The 13941-nt window shown below is 33.4% G+C and overlaps 1 protein-coding gene across 3 annotated transcripts in view; it reads right to left on the bottom strand.

Annotated features, from left to right (window-relative positions):
- LOC129742931 (lipase 3-like) overlaps positions 1–12363 on the bottom strand; it is a 41650-nt gene extending 29287 nt beyond the window's left edge. Inside the window, exon 1 of one of the 3 annotated variants that reach the window (XM_055734883.1) lies at positions 12303–12363. The gene's annotated coding sequence lies outside the window, so the exon portion shown is untranslated. Of the gene's footprint in view, positions 1–11913 lie in introns of all 3 variants that reach the window. The other 2 variants (XM_055734870.1, XM_055734877.1) reach the window with 2 other exon arrangements.
- Positions 12364–13941: the final 1578 nt, after the last annotated feature.

The raw sequence follows: 13941 nt of genomic DNA, 5'->3' as shown, positions 1-13941 counted from the left end.
TATTGCAAACTCTTTGTTTCACCAGGGATCAAGGTTAGGAACAAGAGCTAGTTTATCAAGGAAGAAATTTGATTTATTTTTATTTAAAAAAAAAATTAAATGATACTGATTTGCCTTCTAAATTTTACTCGATCCATTTTTATTTGACATTTTATCATATGCCTCATATTTCTAGGAGTTTCCTTAGGAAATGTCTAGGAGCATAAGAGGTGTAGGAAAATCATGATCGCACCATTTACCAAAATGGATCCTGATCTCTACCTTTCACAAACTAACACAACTCCTTCCTTGGATTCTTGAATGTGGATTCGCAGACGTATAGACGGTTTCCATAGTTGGTGATACTAGCTGGTCTTTGGTTCTGACTATTTCAAAAAATATTTTTTGGAGTATGCAGGAGCGAGAGGTTGCTAGGGGAGACACAGCAAGCCGTGCTCGGGAATGGACGTATTTTTTCAACGTCGCGTTTTTCTTGTTTGTTTTTACGCGAATTAAAAATTTAATAATTTCATATGTTTTTAGACTTTTGTTTCGGTCGATACGTATTACAATAGATAAAAATGCATCCAAATCACTAACAATAAATTTTGAAGAAACTCTCTAAATCAATTTTTGGGTTTTTGTTGTGCTGTGTGGATCGTGAAATATAAAAACCATCCGTTTATTATAGAAAAATGTGTTCAACAGGTGAAAATATAAAAGTGAGAAAATCGAAGACAACGGAATGGGTTTTAATAAGCTTTCATAAATATGTTTGATAATGATTCATAAAAAAGCTATTAATCCTTTGTTGGAAAACAGTTTGTGGTGTGCGCGTGTGAATGAATTTTCTTGTCGCCGCGATCTTCTAGCTGAAAATCAAATAAGTCTAGTTCCGTTTGAGGGATATCAATGATCTAAAAATTGATTTGTGTGCAGAGTTAAAATGTGAATAACCGTTTGTGTTTCAAATAGAATGCCCATTCGGATAGTCCCGGTTAGAAAAAAGGAAAAAAAACAAGTTAAATTCCGAAATGACATTTTCGTCTTGTTCCCTCATGTTTGCTTTTGTTTATGACAAAGCCTACTAACCAAATTTATAAATGTAAAAAGCATAATGCAAGTGGTCCTATGCTGATGAAATGAGATTAAATATGTTCAGGTTTTGTGTTCTATAAGAAGAGTAAGGGAAAAGTGAGTTTAAGAATACTTGAATTTAAAGAGTTTCAAGATGACCGGAAGTGTTGGTCGTCTTTTATATAGGTTTATATCCACTGTGCTTTCGTCGCTGAAATTTGGTGAAATGGTTTAGTTTACAACTGTAAAATAATTTTCGAATGAAGCTTTCATCGTTGAGTGTGATCGTCAAATGTGTCTCTTGGCGGAAGGATTGATATTTTGAACCACGTTCCGCTTAGGTGAAATTTTCGGGAGCAGATCGGAGAGAAGACATCACCATCAACTACCAGATGATAGATGTTTGTTTTTTATTTGGTGAGTTTGTTCCATATTGTTTATTTTACAAACATTTCGTTAAAATATGGAATGGAGTCAGGGTGTTTACACTCTGAACTCTCTAGATTTTTTTTTTTCTCGGCTCAGCAATTATCAGAATGTTGTCTATTTGGACACAACTGAACCGATTGAAAGCTTCGAATTATAACGATATTTTTTTAGAAAAAACCTTTCGAGATCTAAAGAGACCTCAAAGGGTTTTTTGTTCATTTAATATTTTCTGATTCTCTTTTTATTTTCAAGAGCGAGTAAAGGCGCTTTATCCTTGGTCGATGACCAGAAATGATTGTACATTGAAATCCAAAACAATTAACGAATCATAATAAATTTTAGAATTTTAAAATCTTTCCATTTATAACATCACCTTTTGAAAAATGCCACTTTTCTAAGGTTTTGTGATTTCTGTGTACAAAATAGATCATTTCCAGCCGTTGAAGAATGGTCCTACTGAATAGTGATATTACTTTACATAACGTGTGGTTTTCCTCATCAAGGAGCATTTTTCTTAGCATGCTTCCAACGATACTGCCCCTTCGAAACGTATGGTACTGGTGGTCCACGTTTCTTCCTGTTCCGGTGTTCCAGATGTCTCTGCGTTCTCTGCTCCATGGTAGGCCCAACCATTTTATGGTTTTGATCATTTTAATGTTTTTATATTAAAATGATTAAAAACATGAACAAAGAAAAGAAGAATAATAAACACCTTTATTGTTCTTTGGGACTCAGACATAAGTTCTGGCTGTGGAAGTACGATTAGTGATTAGTGATTAGTGATGCAGGAGCGAGAGGTTGCTAGTTGAACTTAAAGAGTATCTTACTAACAATCCTTCCCTTTTCCCCAAAGACTACTAGGACGTGGACGCCGTTATTAATCATATGCATCATATAAAAAAGGGAGAGCATCAGTTTTGTACAATGAGAATGGCTGCTAATCCCAAGCACCATTCTTTTGGACTTTGTGCAAAATTGATGGCCTCGATTAATCACGGAGTAGCAACCATTGACGATGTGGAACTTGTTCTGCTTAGCCACGCCAGCGATCATGGAATTCAAAATGTATAGTTTGAAATCAAATGTAAAACATACGCAGTTCTTCTAGAATCGATTTTAATAAAAAAAAATCTGTAAATGAAGCATTTTGAGTTCAATGATTTAAGGTGGATATGGGTAGTCAATCAAGCTAAGCTAAGCTAAGCATTAATGAGTAAATAAAGTTCACTCAAGGGAATTGGGCAGTTGATTCTCTTTGTCAGCCAATATGTAACTTTCAATGCCTTTATTCAAGTACAAATGTGACTTTTGGTTGCTTGGGATGTTATTTAGTTACAAAAAATGTTACGTGGTGCCCACATTGCAGGGGAGAAAGGCAAATAAAAACAAGTTCTGAATATCAGATTCAAAACAATGATTTAAAAACAATTTCAGATCAATTTAAAAAAATCATTTTATAGAATCTAATCTTCTTTTTATTCCGAAAATAATTTAATAAGAACACTCTCATTGTAAAAATATCGAACATTTATTTATAACGAGATTATTTTCACACAATTTATTGATTATTAGAAGGTGTTGTAAAGCACACCTGGTCAGTTAGTGAATAATTTAAGATACAAAATAATGATTCGAAAACAAATTTTAGGATAGGTTTTGAAGCTGTAAAGAATATTCAAGAAAACAAAAATTAATCTCTTTTGTAAAATTTCCATCAATTTTAGAAGGTGTAGCAAAGCACAGCGGGTCAGCTAGTTTGCTATAAGAGGCAAGTTGAAAATTGTACACCAAATTTTCAAAAAAAAACAATCTAGGCCAGAGGTGAGCAACCCGCGGCCCGCGGGCCGCATGTGTCCCGCGAGACCCTTTTGTGCGGCCCGCGAGGCTTTTTTCCAAACTTTTATGCCTTAACCTTTTTTCTGGCATTTTAAGCATTTGTTATGTTCTGTTCAAGGCATAAATGCAGTTTTGTACATTGGCATAACGTAATATTGGAGCTTTTTATAATCAGGATACATTTTTCCTACATATTTAACTCCTACGACATTGAGAAGCAAAATCTATTAAAGTGAATCGGAAGAGCAGCCAAAAATCGGAAGCTTCACATGATCAAAGAAATTTCGAAGTACGTTAGTGAAGTCATCAATTTCGTTTCAAGCAAAAATAAAGTTGTATGTTAAAAAATATGCTCAGCAGTGAATTTTTTAAAAATTATTCTATTATTCGGCTAAAAGGCTTGTTCTCTTAGCATTCAAATACTGGCGAAAATATTAAATCCAAAACCTTGTGAAATATTTATTATTTTATTTATTTTATTGACGAAAGTTACGAAAGTTTAATAATAAAGCCTGGGTGAACGATTTTAGATTTTTTATCGACTTCAATCATTCAGCATCAAAGTTACCGTCAAAAATTGTTCTTGATAAAAAATTTATATCTGCTTATTCAGAAATTTGATAGAAAATTTATAGCACTCATTGATAAACTGATTTATTTTACTTTCAATTCGCATTCCATATTACCACAGAATATGGCTTTTGAAATCCTATCCCAATGATATCTAAGTAAGGTTAAAAATTTAAGAAATCTTGAATTGTAGGATCAAGAATGTAGTTTTGAAGATATGTGAAATTGAACATTTTTTTGTGATTTCGACAATCTTGCTCAACATCTCATGCTATGATCCAATGCAGAACTTCAATTTAAAAAACGGGGCTTTTACCGTTTGTAGAAAAAAAATCCAGGCTTTGAGGACATGTTTTAATTGTGGAAAAAAAATCACAAAAAGTCATTTGGCGATTCAACGTCCAACGCTTAGAAGACTGTGATTTCTTTGAATATATCTTCTTCACATTCTTAGTTATTTCTGCGGTAAGCTCCAGAAGATTTTAAATGGAGGTGATGGTTTTTTTAAGGAATATTGAAAGAACAAATGTTCGCCAAGCAGTATTATTAAAAATTTAGAGAATTTAAAAGTGACAAAGATTCAGTGATGTTTAATGTTAGGAGTACGTGATGTACCTTTTCAGTAACAGTTATTCAAAAAGTCGTGTTTAATTTCTGTTTTTATACACGTGAATTCGTTTCATCCTTCCTTTTTCAGATTTGTTTTCGCCAAAAATTTGTAATTATAAAATATGACGTGACTGCTAATTATTAAAAAAATGTTATTTTTAGTGCGGCCTGCTGACAAGAATTCAAATTAAAATAGACCCGTTGGTCCAAAAGGTTGCTCACCCCTGATCTAGGCCAATGCTTGTTAAGATTGAAATGACTCAAACAACAACAAAAAAAATCAATTCTAGAGGACGAAAATCGCTTCAGATTTTTTTTATATGCAAGCAGACATTACATACATACATTGGATACATTCGAAAATGAGAAACGTTTCAAACGCATTAATGAGAAACGTTGGAACGGCATTACTGTCATTAGGAGTTTTGTTAAAAATCAGTTCATTCGTGTGGTTCTATAAGGTTTAATAGATTCTTTTAAATTGAGAAGCATAGTCATTCTTTTTTGATTTTCAATAGACCTAGACTACTCGTTTCTAGTTTGTTTGTAACCTTCAGTGTAAGCAGGATTGCGATTTAATAGATGCAAGCGAAAGTTACAAGCTAGTGTTAAAGCTCACGTTTCTTTTGGACGAGTCGTTATTAATATAAGGTTGGAGATTGGTTAATTCCAGCGACACTCAGGCAGTTTCAAAATAAGATAATCAGTATCATCAACGTGTTCACAATGAGCATTCTGTGAGTATATTTTTCCAATGATAAGAATTGAAACATCTCCTCCTCGACAATTTTCTCTGGTGAAATGTGTCGATATTGAATACTTCAACTCGATACAACCATGTATCAATTAGAATTATAACATCAATTTAGATCCAGCAGAAAAGATTCTAATGATTCGATTTTGTTTTTTCAACTGCCAATGATTAAGTACAGAATGATTGATGGAATACAATTTACAATAGACGAATAGGTGATAATCGAATACCCTATAAAGATGTGATCACCCATGATTGCAAGAGAAAAAAATAATCTGCATGAGATAACGTAATAGAAACAACGGTACCAGCAGTGCCAACAGCAACAACAACGTTTTAGTACGTATCTCAAAATTCTTAAACTTAAAGTATACTCAAGTTCCAGAAATTAATATTTAATAAACATTTCAGTAATTCAACTAGACATAATTTGTAAAAATCGATTCTGAGGTTAATAAGTTATTGCTGATTGAATGTTAACGGCCCATGTTCTTCGTTGTGTCAGTTATTTAGTTATTAATGTTATGTTACTTACTTACTTACTTAGGTTATGCTCTAGTATTTTTCAAAAGATCAATTCTGCAAAGTGAATAATATTCAGAAAATTGCAATTTTGCTGATCTCAACCCCATGATTTGAATTTGGACCCAAAGTAAAATCGAATATCTAGAATTTCGAAAGCAGCATCCGTAAATATGAGGCTACGATTCTCTCCTATTCAACGGGGACAAATCTTCCATTCGACTTAACCGACCAACCAACTTTTCAATCCCACAAAATGAATCATCAATTATTTTTTTTCCGGGACGACAACGGAATGGAACAGATGAATCCGGGACGATGCCATCATGAGACGGGATTGTTGTTCTCCAATGATGCAGTGCAGCTTGCATGATCTTTTATTCGTTCTGTGCATTATTTTTTGTAGGAGTTATTTTTGTTGTCATATCCCTTCTGGAACAAAATAGAACATGACCACTACTTTTATGCAGTAGTTGATGCTACGTGATAAGGAACGCCGGTTAATGTTTCACGAATGTTAAAATTCAATCGTGACGAACTGTTTGACAAATGGTTTACACAAGAACTGTAAACATTTTCTGAAACAAAAATTGTTAACATTCTTTAACGACGTGTTGATAAGAACGCGATTCCTGGACACAATTATGAATCATCCTAACATCGAGTATACAATAACAGCAACATGTTCAAGAAACCGAAACCTAGTGAATCGCATTTGATGCTGGTCTGGTCTGGTCCGGACATACCAATTTTGTACCATTCCTGGATGATGTGCTCCGGTCCTATAACTTATACTGCGACCTCACCGGCACTGACGAACAATAGCTTAGTATTACAGCAGCCAACATCACTATCAATAATAATGGCCATTTTTAATGGTTATCAATTTGCCCCGGAGGAGGGAAAACTTTCCGTGTGCGTCATTTGATGCTGCATCCACTTTTTTTTTCTTGATGTTCTGAAAACGGACTTTACTCCTTTTCACGATAAGAACCATGATTGAATATTTCTCAGAATTTCAATCGAAGATAACCTCAGGACTTGAACATGAAATAAATTCTGATTCATAAACAACAATAAAAATAAGAAAAGTAGAAGTTTTAACGGTTCCACGTAAAGAAAATGAACTTTGAAACATAAGTGTTTCTGTATCGAACTCCAATTAGGCACTTTTACATGACACTCAAATGCTTTGCAACAAAGCGTATGACCATATAGAGAAACTTGAAACCTATAATTACGGTAGGAATGATTTAGCGAGCAATTTGTCAAAGCTGGAACGTATATGTATGTATGTACAAATGTACATGAATCATGGAAGGTAAGTGCACGTTCAATCAACAATAATTTGGCATTCAAAATCGATAAACAAATTAAGAATATTTACAATATGACCTGAATAGGGAAAATGAAAAGCGTTTTTAATTTTTCCATTATCAAGTTGAACCTCACTTACAACCAATTTTCTCTAAGATACAGGACGCTTACTCAGCGAGATTTTACGATATTTACTCAATCTTTAACTTACATACAGAATATTCATTAAGTTCGAACATACTTGTTAACTTTTTGTTGTTGCATTGCAACCGTAGCATATACAGTTGCGTTCAAAAAAAAATTGAAATCGCTGCCATTTCTCTCTCGGTTGATATTTTTTCATCAAATTTTCACACAATTAAGTTCAACTATCCAACTAACGCTCTACAAAATTTGAAGTCTTTACAACTACTGAAAACAAAGATACAACTTTTCTTGAAAAAAAAAAAGGAAATTTGGAGTTTCGCTTCACTAAATTTGCTGTATTTTTGACAATTTTTAATGAAAAATCTTGAAACTTGGTCCAAAGATGTAAAAATGTTCAATCTAGTACCTGGACAAGTTTTGTTAAAATCGATTAGCGCGATCAAAAATGGTAACGGGTAGAAAATGAGGTCTATTATCACCCAACAGACGATTTCATTCCTTTTTTGGACGGATGTTTGTATAAAAAATATCCTAATCAATGTTTTCTTGTTTTTTTCTCAATATCAAAGTGTATCCCAAATAATGTTTTAAATTGATAGAAACTTTCTTCGTGCTTTGTTTTGAAATAGAAAATGTTTCAACAGAGTTCAAAATAAGAAGAACACAGTTTCATAAATGACCTGATAAATATAGGCACTGATAAACAAATTTAATACACATTTAAAGCGAATAATATTTTCGCTCTTATGTTAAATACGAGTTCTGTTGGAACAATCTATTTCTAAACAAAGCAAAAATGAAGTTTCTATCAGTTTACATCATTCTTTGTGATAAATTTTGATTTTGTAAAGGAAAAAACCAAGAAAAAATTGATTACGATGTTCTCCATACAAACTCCATCCAAAAAAGAATGAAATCGTCAGTTGGGCTATAATGAACCTCTTTTTCAATCCATTATCTGTTTTCGCGTTAATCGATTTTGACGAAACTAGGCCATGTACTAGCTAGATTAATCATTTTTACATACCTGGACCAAGTTTCAATATTTTTCAAAAAAAAATTGTCAAAGATACAGCGAATTTAGTGAAGCAACTCTAAATTTCCTTTTTTACGGGAATAGCTGTATCTTTGTTTCCAGTAATTATGAGGATTTCGAAAAATTTTGTGGAAATTTGATGTAAAAATATCAATCGAGCCAGATATGGCAGCTTGTCAAAGTTGTCCTAAGGCTTAGTTCTTACGGTCATTAATGTTTTCGAGGACAAAATTCTACAATACAGACTTCTTGGGCTAATCGCTTACAAAACCATATTTGATTAATTTCGTGCTCCGTAAAAAAATCATTTAAATAAAAGTTTGAACTATGGAATATTTATACGTCAACATTTTTTTGTATTTTTTTTTTTCAAAACACTGGTGACAAAAACAAATGACTGATATAAATATTTTTGTATTTTTTTCTTCCAACTCTGTTACAACAAAACAAATGAGACAAATTTAAGTAATACAGCAAAAAAAAATAATAAAGACAGCTCTAAGCTTTCTGAACATTTGAAGTAGAGCTGGCCTAACAACAAAATATTGATTAAAAATTTTCAATGGCAATACTAAAATTACTTATATTGTGCGATAAAGCATGACAGTATTTTTGTTATCTATGTAGTCAATAATGTTATTTTGTAAACTTCTAGAGATAAACTGATCAGGTTATAATTATGAGATCCATGCACTTGACAGTAGTGTTTCTAGATCGTATCCTTTAACCTACTTTCCCAAACAAAATTGTTTGCTAGGATGCAGAGGTGACCTTGGTCCTAAAGCGCAAATTTGTGTCTTTCATCCCTTTCTCTATTTTTCCTAACTACCTATTGAATACTAGGACGTGGCCGGCACTGTTATTTATGTTCAAGAGAGAACATCACTTTTAAAAGCGTAGTTCTTTTAGAAATGGGACACTTTCTTTTGCTGATAGCTCATTTACATACTTGTAATCGGACATTCAAAATTTAGACGGCATTTTATTGCCTGTGAAAATTACTAACCGACCTTTGTTTCAAAAATTTTAATTCACGTGTTTTTGAGATATTTACGATGCAAGAGAAAAAGAAAAAAATATTTTGCACAGTTTCCTTCAAAAACCATCATGATCAAATTGATAGCTGATAAAACCGTTGATTATTCGAAGAATAACTGCATATGAGTGGTAGAAAACACTAAGAAGATACTAAGAATAAAGCAGAAATTTTCTTACAAAAAACGATAAGATTTTTAAATTTTTTTTGATGAATTATCATAAAATTACCTTAATTTCTTTCATAGAAAGTATTTCGATCAAACGAATGGTTATTATATACAGGTTAAGGACAATAATCTGTATACTAAGAGAGTTTTCAAGCTTTTTTTTCTGAAAGTCACAATCTTGGACAGCTTTTTTTTAATTGTGACAGATTTTGTATACGATTCGTATATTGATCTGGTTTTGTAAGTTTATTTTGGGAAATACTAAAAAGCATAACTTTTAGATGGCAATGGCTGAAAATCTTCAAAATGTGTTTCCTAAAAAATTTACATCCGAAAAAATCTTTCGTGTAGAATCTGTGTTAAAAGACGTCCCAGATTTGGTTATAGATTTTTGGAATAAAAAGAAAAATGCTAACAAGCCAAAGGAACTTGTATTTTTAATTCTGATTTATTTTTGATCTTTAATTCAATCAATAAAAAAATGAAATTCGGCAATTTTTCAAGATTAAACATCAAAAGTTATTCGATTTTCACTAAATTGTTGGAAATTTTCAATCCCGTGATAGAAACAGTAGTCAAATCTGATCTATAACTGTAATAAATAAAAGAAAAAATTTATAATTTAAAATTTCAATTTCAGTGTTGGGTTTTAAAGAAATTTGATTTTGAATGAATTTTGAGTTTTGTCTTGCTACAATTGATGTTTATGCGTTGGCGTATTCTAAGTCAATTATTATAATTTTTAAATGTGCTTCATTGAACGTTTCAAATTATACTACAATAAAATTTCAAAAGCTTATGGTTTTGACACGATGCCAATCAGCATTCCTCTAAGGTTTTTTTTTTTTCATAAATTCGCTAAGGTGGGCTTTGAGCTCAAAAATTTAACCAAAGGGGGCAGTGAAGGAAAAAAGTTTGAAAACCACTGATCAAAATCGTTGTATAATCTCAAAGTGCTTCGAGAATCAATTTACAATTCTTTACTTTTCTCAAGCTGTTCTTTTAACCCGGTTGGTTTAAATCGGTGAAATACTTAGGCTGCCCTCTTGAACCGCCTTATTTACTTTCAAGCTGTCCTTTCGGATTGGAATTTAAATCAATGAATCCAACTAGCTCTTACAATTTCGTCACTATATATTTACTCTAATCTCATACTATCCCCAACATTGGTCATTAATTTTTTAGAAACTAATGTTGTTCTCTAAGTATGTTGTAATGGTTTACGCATTTCAAATATTTCAAACTTTTAACTCGATTTGCTTTTTTCAAAGACAGCTCTCGAAGCACCTAAATTTTAAGACAGTTTGTTCAAGATTTCCTATCTCGCACACTCGCTTTATTTTATTCTCTTATCTCAAACTTTCCGTCAACAAACTTGAACAATAATAAGAAGAACTGCCTTCTCAAAACGCTTTAAAACTCCAAGTTGTCCTTTGACTCACTTGAATTATAAACAATTCATTCTAACTATCCTTCCACATCGCTTCATAGATTGTTCTAAGCTCAAGCTGTTCTTTCAATCAGTTTGATATCTAATTTGATAAGTTACTAAGGCTATCCTCTCAACTTGCTTTTAAATTTCAAGCTTGAAATTCTAATCAGCAACTCAGGCTGTCCTCTCAATTCACCTTTCGATTTCAAGCTGCCCTCTCTACTCACTTGTGTTTTCATCAATAACTCAGGCTGTCCTCTCAACACGCCTTTCGATTTCAAACTGTCCTCTCAACTCGCTTTATTTCTCATTGATTACTCAGGCTGTTCTCTCAACTCCCTTTTCGATTTCAAGCTGTCTTCTCGACTCGCTTAGTTTCTCATCAATAACTCAGGCTGTCTTCTTAACCGCTTTTAAATTTTATGCTGTTCCCCCAACTCGCATAATTGTTTTCAAAACTTTTAGGCTGTCCTCTCGACTCGCCTTCCAATGACAAGCTGTCCTCTCAACTCGCTTGAAAAATAAAAAAAAATGATAATTGTTTCTTTGCTATTCTTACAGAATGTTGATAACCAACTGAAAATCTCTGAAACAATATGATAAATGTTGCTGAAATATTTAAAATATGACGCGTAGTTTTATATAAAAATTTTCTTGTCGTGATATAACGATTCTTACGAATCTCAATTCAGTGATTTATTAAGATTTTCATAGCGTGAGTAGTTCACAATGTTTTGAATCCCTACTATGTATTTAAGACTCAATTACCTGTGGACATACACATAATTAAACCAGTAAATAAAAACGAAATTCAATGTATCCTAAACACCCATAATTATGTCCTTTTCTACTGTGCAAGGATCACGATTCACTCCCCCACAATCCACAACAAATCAAGTTTTCCTAATAGATGTACACAGAAGTCCAAAACACATTGCACCAATTACACCCACCAGCCACCCACATCCACATGCAAGGTCACTATCAACCTGTCACTCACTCACAGTTGCTGCAACCGCATTTCAGCCTTCGGATTGCAACTGCATCCGTAAGATATCCTTAAGCCGGAAGCAAAATTTCGGGTGGCCCAATTTGGCGCGCTTTTATTCGGTTATTTCTTCCTGATCAAATAACTTGAATCACCGACACATTTTCCTCACTCCCCTCAATGATTGCCGCCTTGCTTGCCAGCTCGTTCGGGGCCGTATTGTTTATTTGTTGAATGAATCGAGCACGTTACAAGTCGAATCATTCAAAACATTCCGTAGACGCGAAGAACCGTAAATAATAATAAAAAATCAGACAGCCACTACAGGGAGGAAGAAACGTACAAACACACGCCGTTAGCTTACGACGGCACTTTCTTCCAACCCAACGGGAGCTACTTACGGAGACGACGACGTACAGCGCGCAGGAATCGACGACCGAACCAACCGTCTACGGTTCTGGATGGAAGAAGACTGAATTCAACCCGGCGAAAGTTGCATGAAAGAGCTTTACTTTTTCCCCTTCCTTCCTTTGCCCGGCCGGAGTAAAAAGCGCACCAAGAGAATGAAATCAAAGTAAAATCGCATCCTTTCATTGATGTTCTCTCGCTTTCTCCGATACGTTTTAAATCGGAGGAGTCCTTTTTAAAGAAGTGCAACATTTACACTGAACAAAATATTTAACTTTTTTTTTTTAATGTTGAGTTATAAAAATATTATTTGAAAAAAATGAACCTGAAATTTTTAGACGGGTCTTAATTCGATGGCTCAACATGTTGAAACTTAAAATAGTAATCCATCCTTTTATTTTACTTTTTATTTTATCTAGTTTGTAACTTATTAAATTAAATTTTTAATTCGATTTCTCCACTTCAACTGTGTAAAGAAATGTATGGAGGAAAAGAAAAACATAAACCTAAAAATACAAAAGTTAGGTATTTTGGTTTGGTTTGTTTGGTTTGAAGCTACAACATCAACGAAAAAGCAAAAAATCACAGACTTCGTATCGACACAGTATTTTGGCTAAATTTGGCTAAGAATCATATTTTTATTTAAACAAAAATAAAATTAAAAAAACGAATTAACAGGAACTTACAATTTTTGAATGTTTATACATGTGATTTTCAACAGTATGATTATTTTCAGTGCATTAAGCTCTGGGTTCGTGTATCGGAGTTTTTAGCTATGTTCGATGCTCCATGCAATGTAGGCCTACTGTTTCGTACAATGTTTTGTTCAAGATAAATTCTGTCCCTTCCATAAAAGATTGTGTGCAACTGAGTTTTTAAATTGTTCGCAACTGATCTTTGACATATGGGGTAACGGACATATTACGGACCACCTTCTGACTGTTTTCCAATATTTTTCTCATAAATCCAAACAATCTTAAAACATTGGGACAAAAGTAGTAAAAGCTCCTGTGGCATCCTGAATATTGACTAATAATAAAGATGAAAGTAAGTGAAGTACAATATGAGTGAAGCTATGGTTTGAATTGAACCATCATGAGACTTTTGGAAGATAAGCGTGCAACCCGATCAACAAGTTGGTATTCAATTGAACATTGCCTGAACCAGTCGAGGATTTTACATTGGTGATCCTTGCCAGGATTTTGGCAATCGGTTGAAAATTGATTCTGTATTTAGATTTACAGTGACAAAGTGGAGTGATGGAGCTTGCCAGGTGTTCAGCTTGTTATTCAGGGGCGGCGGCTGCTGTGAATGAGCGGGAGATGCTGTGGGTGATTGAGAAAAGGAAAAGAATTAAAATATGTAGAGAAAATCATTCGTTTAAGATTTGCTTGTTGTTTGGTAAGTGGGGGCAGCCTTCGTTTGCAATACCGCTGTCCCGTGGTATCATTTATAGCGTTACAGGTGAGTAATGAAAGTTCAATTTTAATCATGGCTGATAATTTGCCCCATCATCGATAGTCAATTATTCATTGACCATCCGCACTGCGCATAAACCGTTGGCATTGAATACACGGTAAGAAAATAAAACCTTAATTCGTTTCTTTTAATGCATTATAACATCTAACTGGG

Source organism: Uranotaenia lowii, chromosome 1, assembly GCF_029784155.1.
Source record: "Uranotaenia lowii strain MFRU-FL chromosome 1, ASM2978415v1, whole genome shotgun sequence".
NCBI classification, from domain to species: domain Eukaryota; kingdom Metazoa; phylum Arthropoda; class Insecta; order Diptera; family Culicidae; genus Uranotaenia; species Uranotaenia lowii.
The sequence above is the reverse complement of the archived record's forward strand: the minus strand, read 5'-3'. Positions and strand labels throughout refer to the sequence as shown.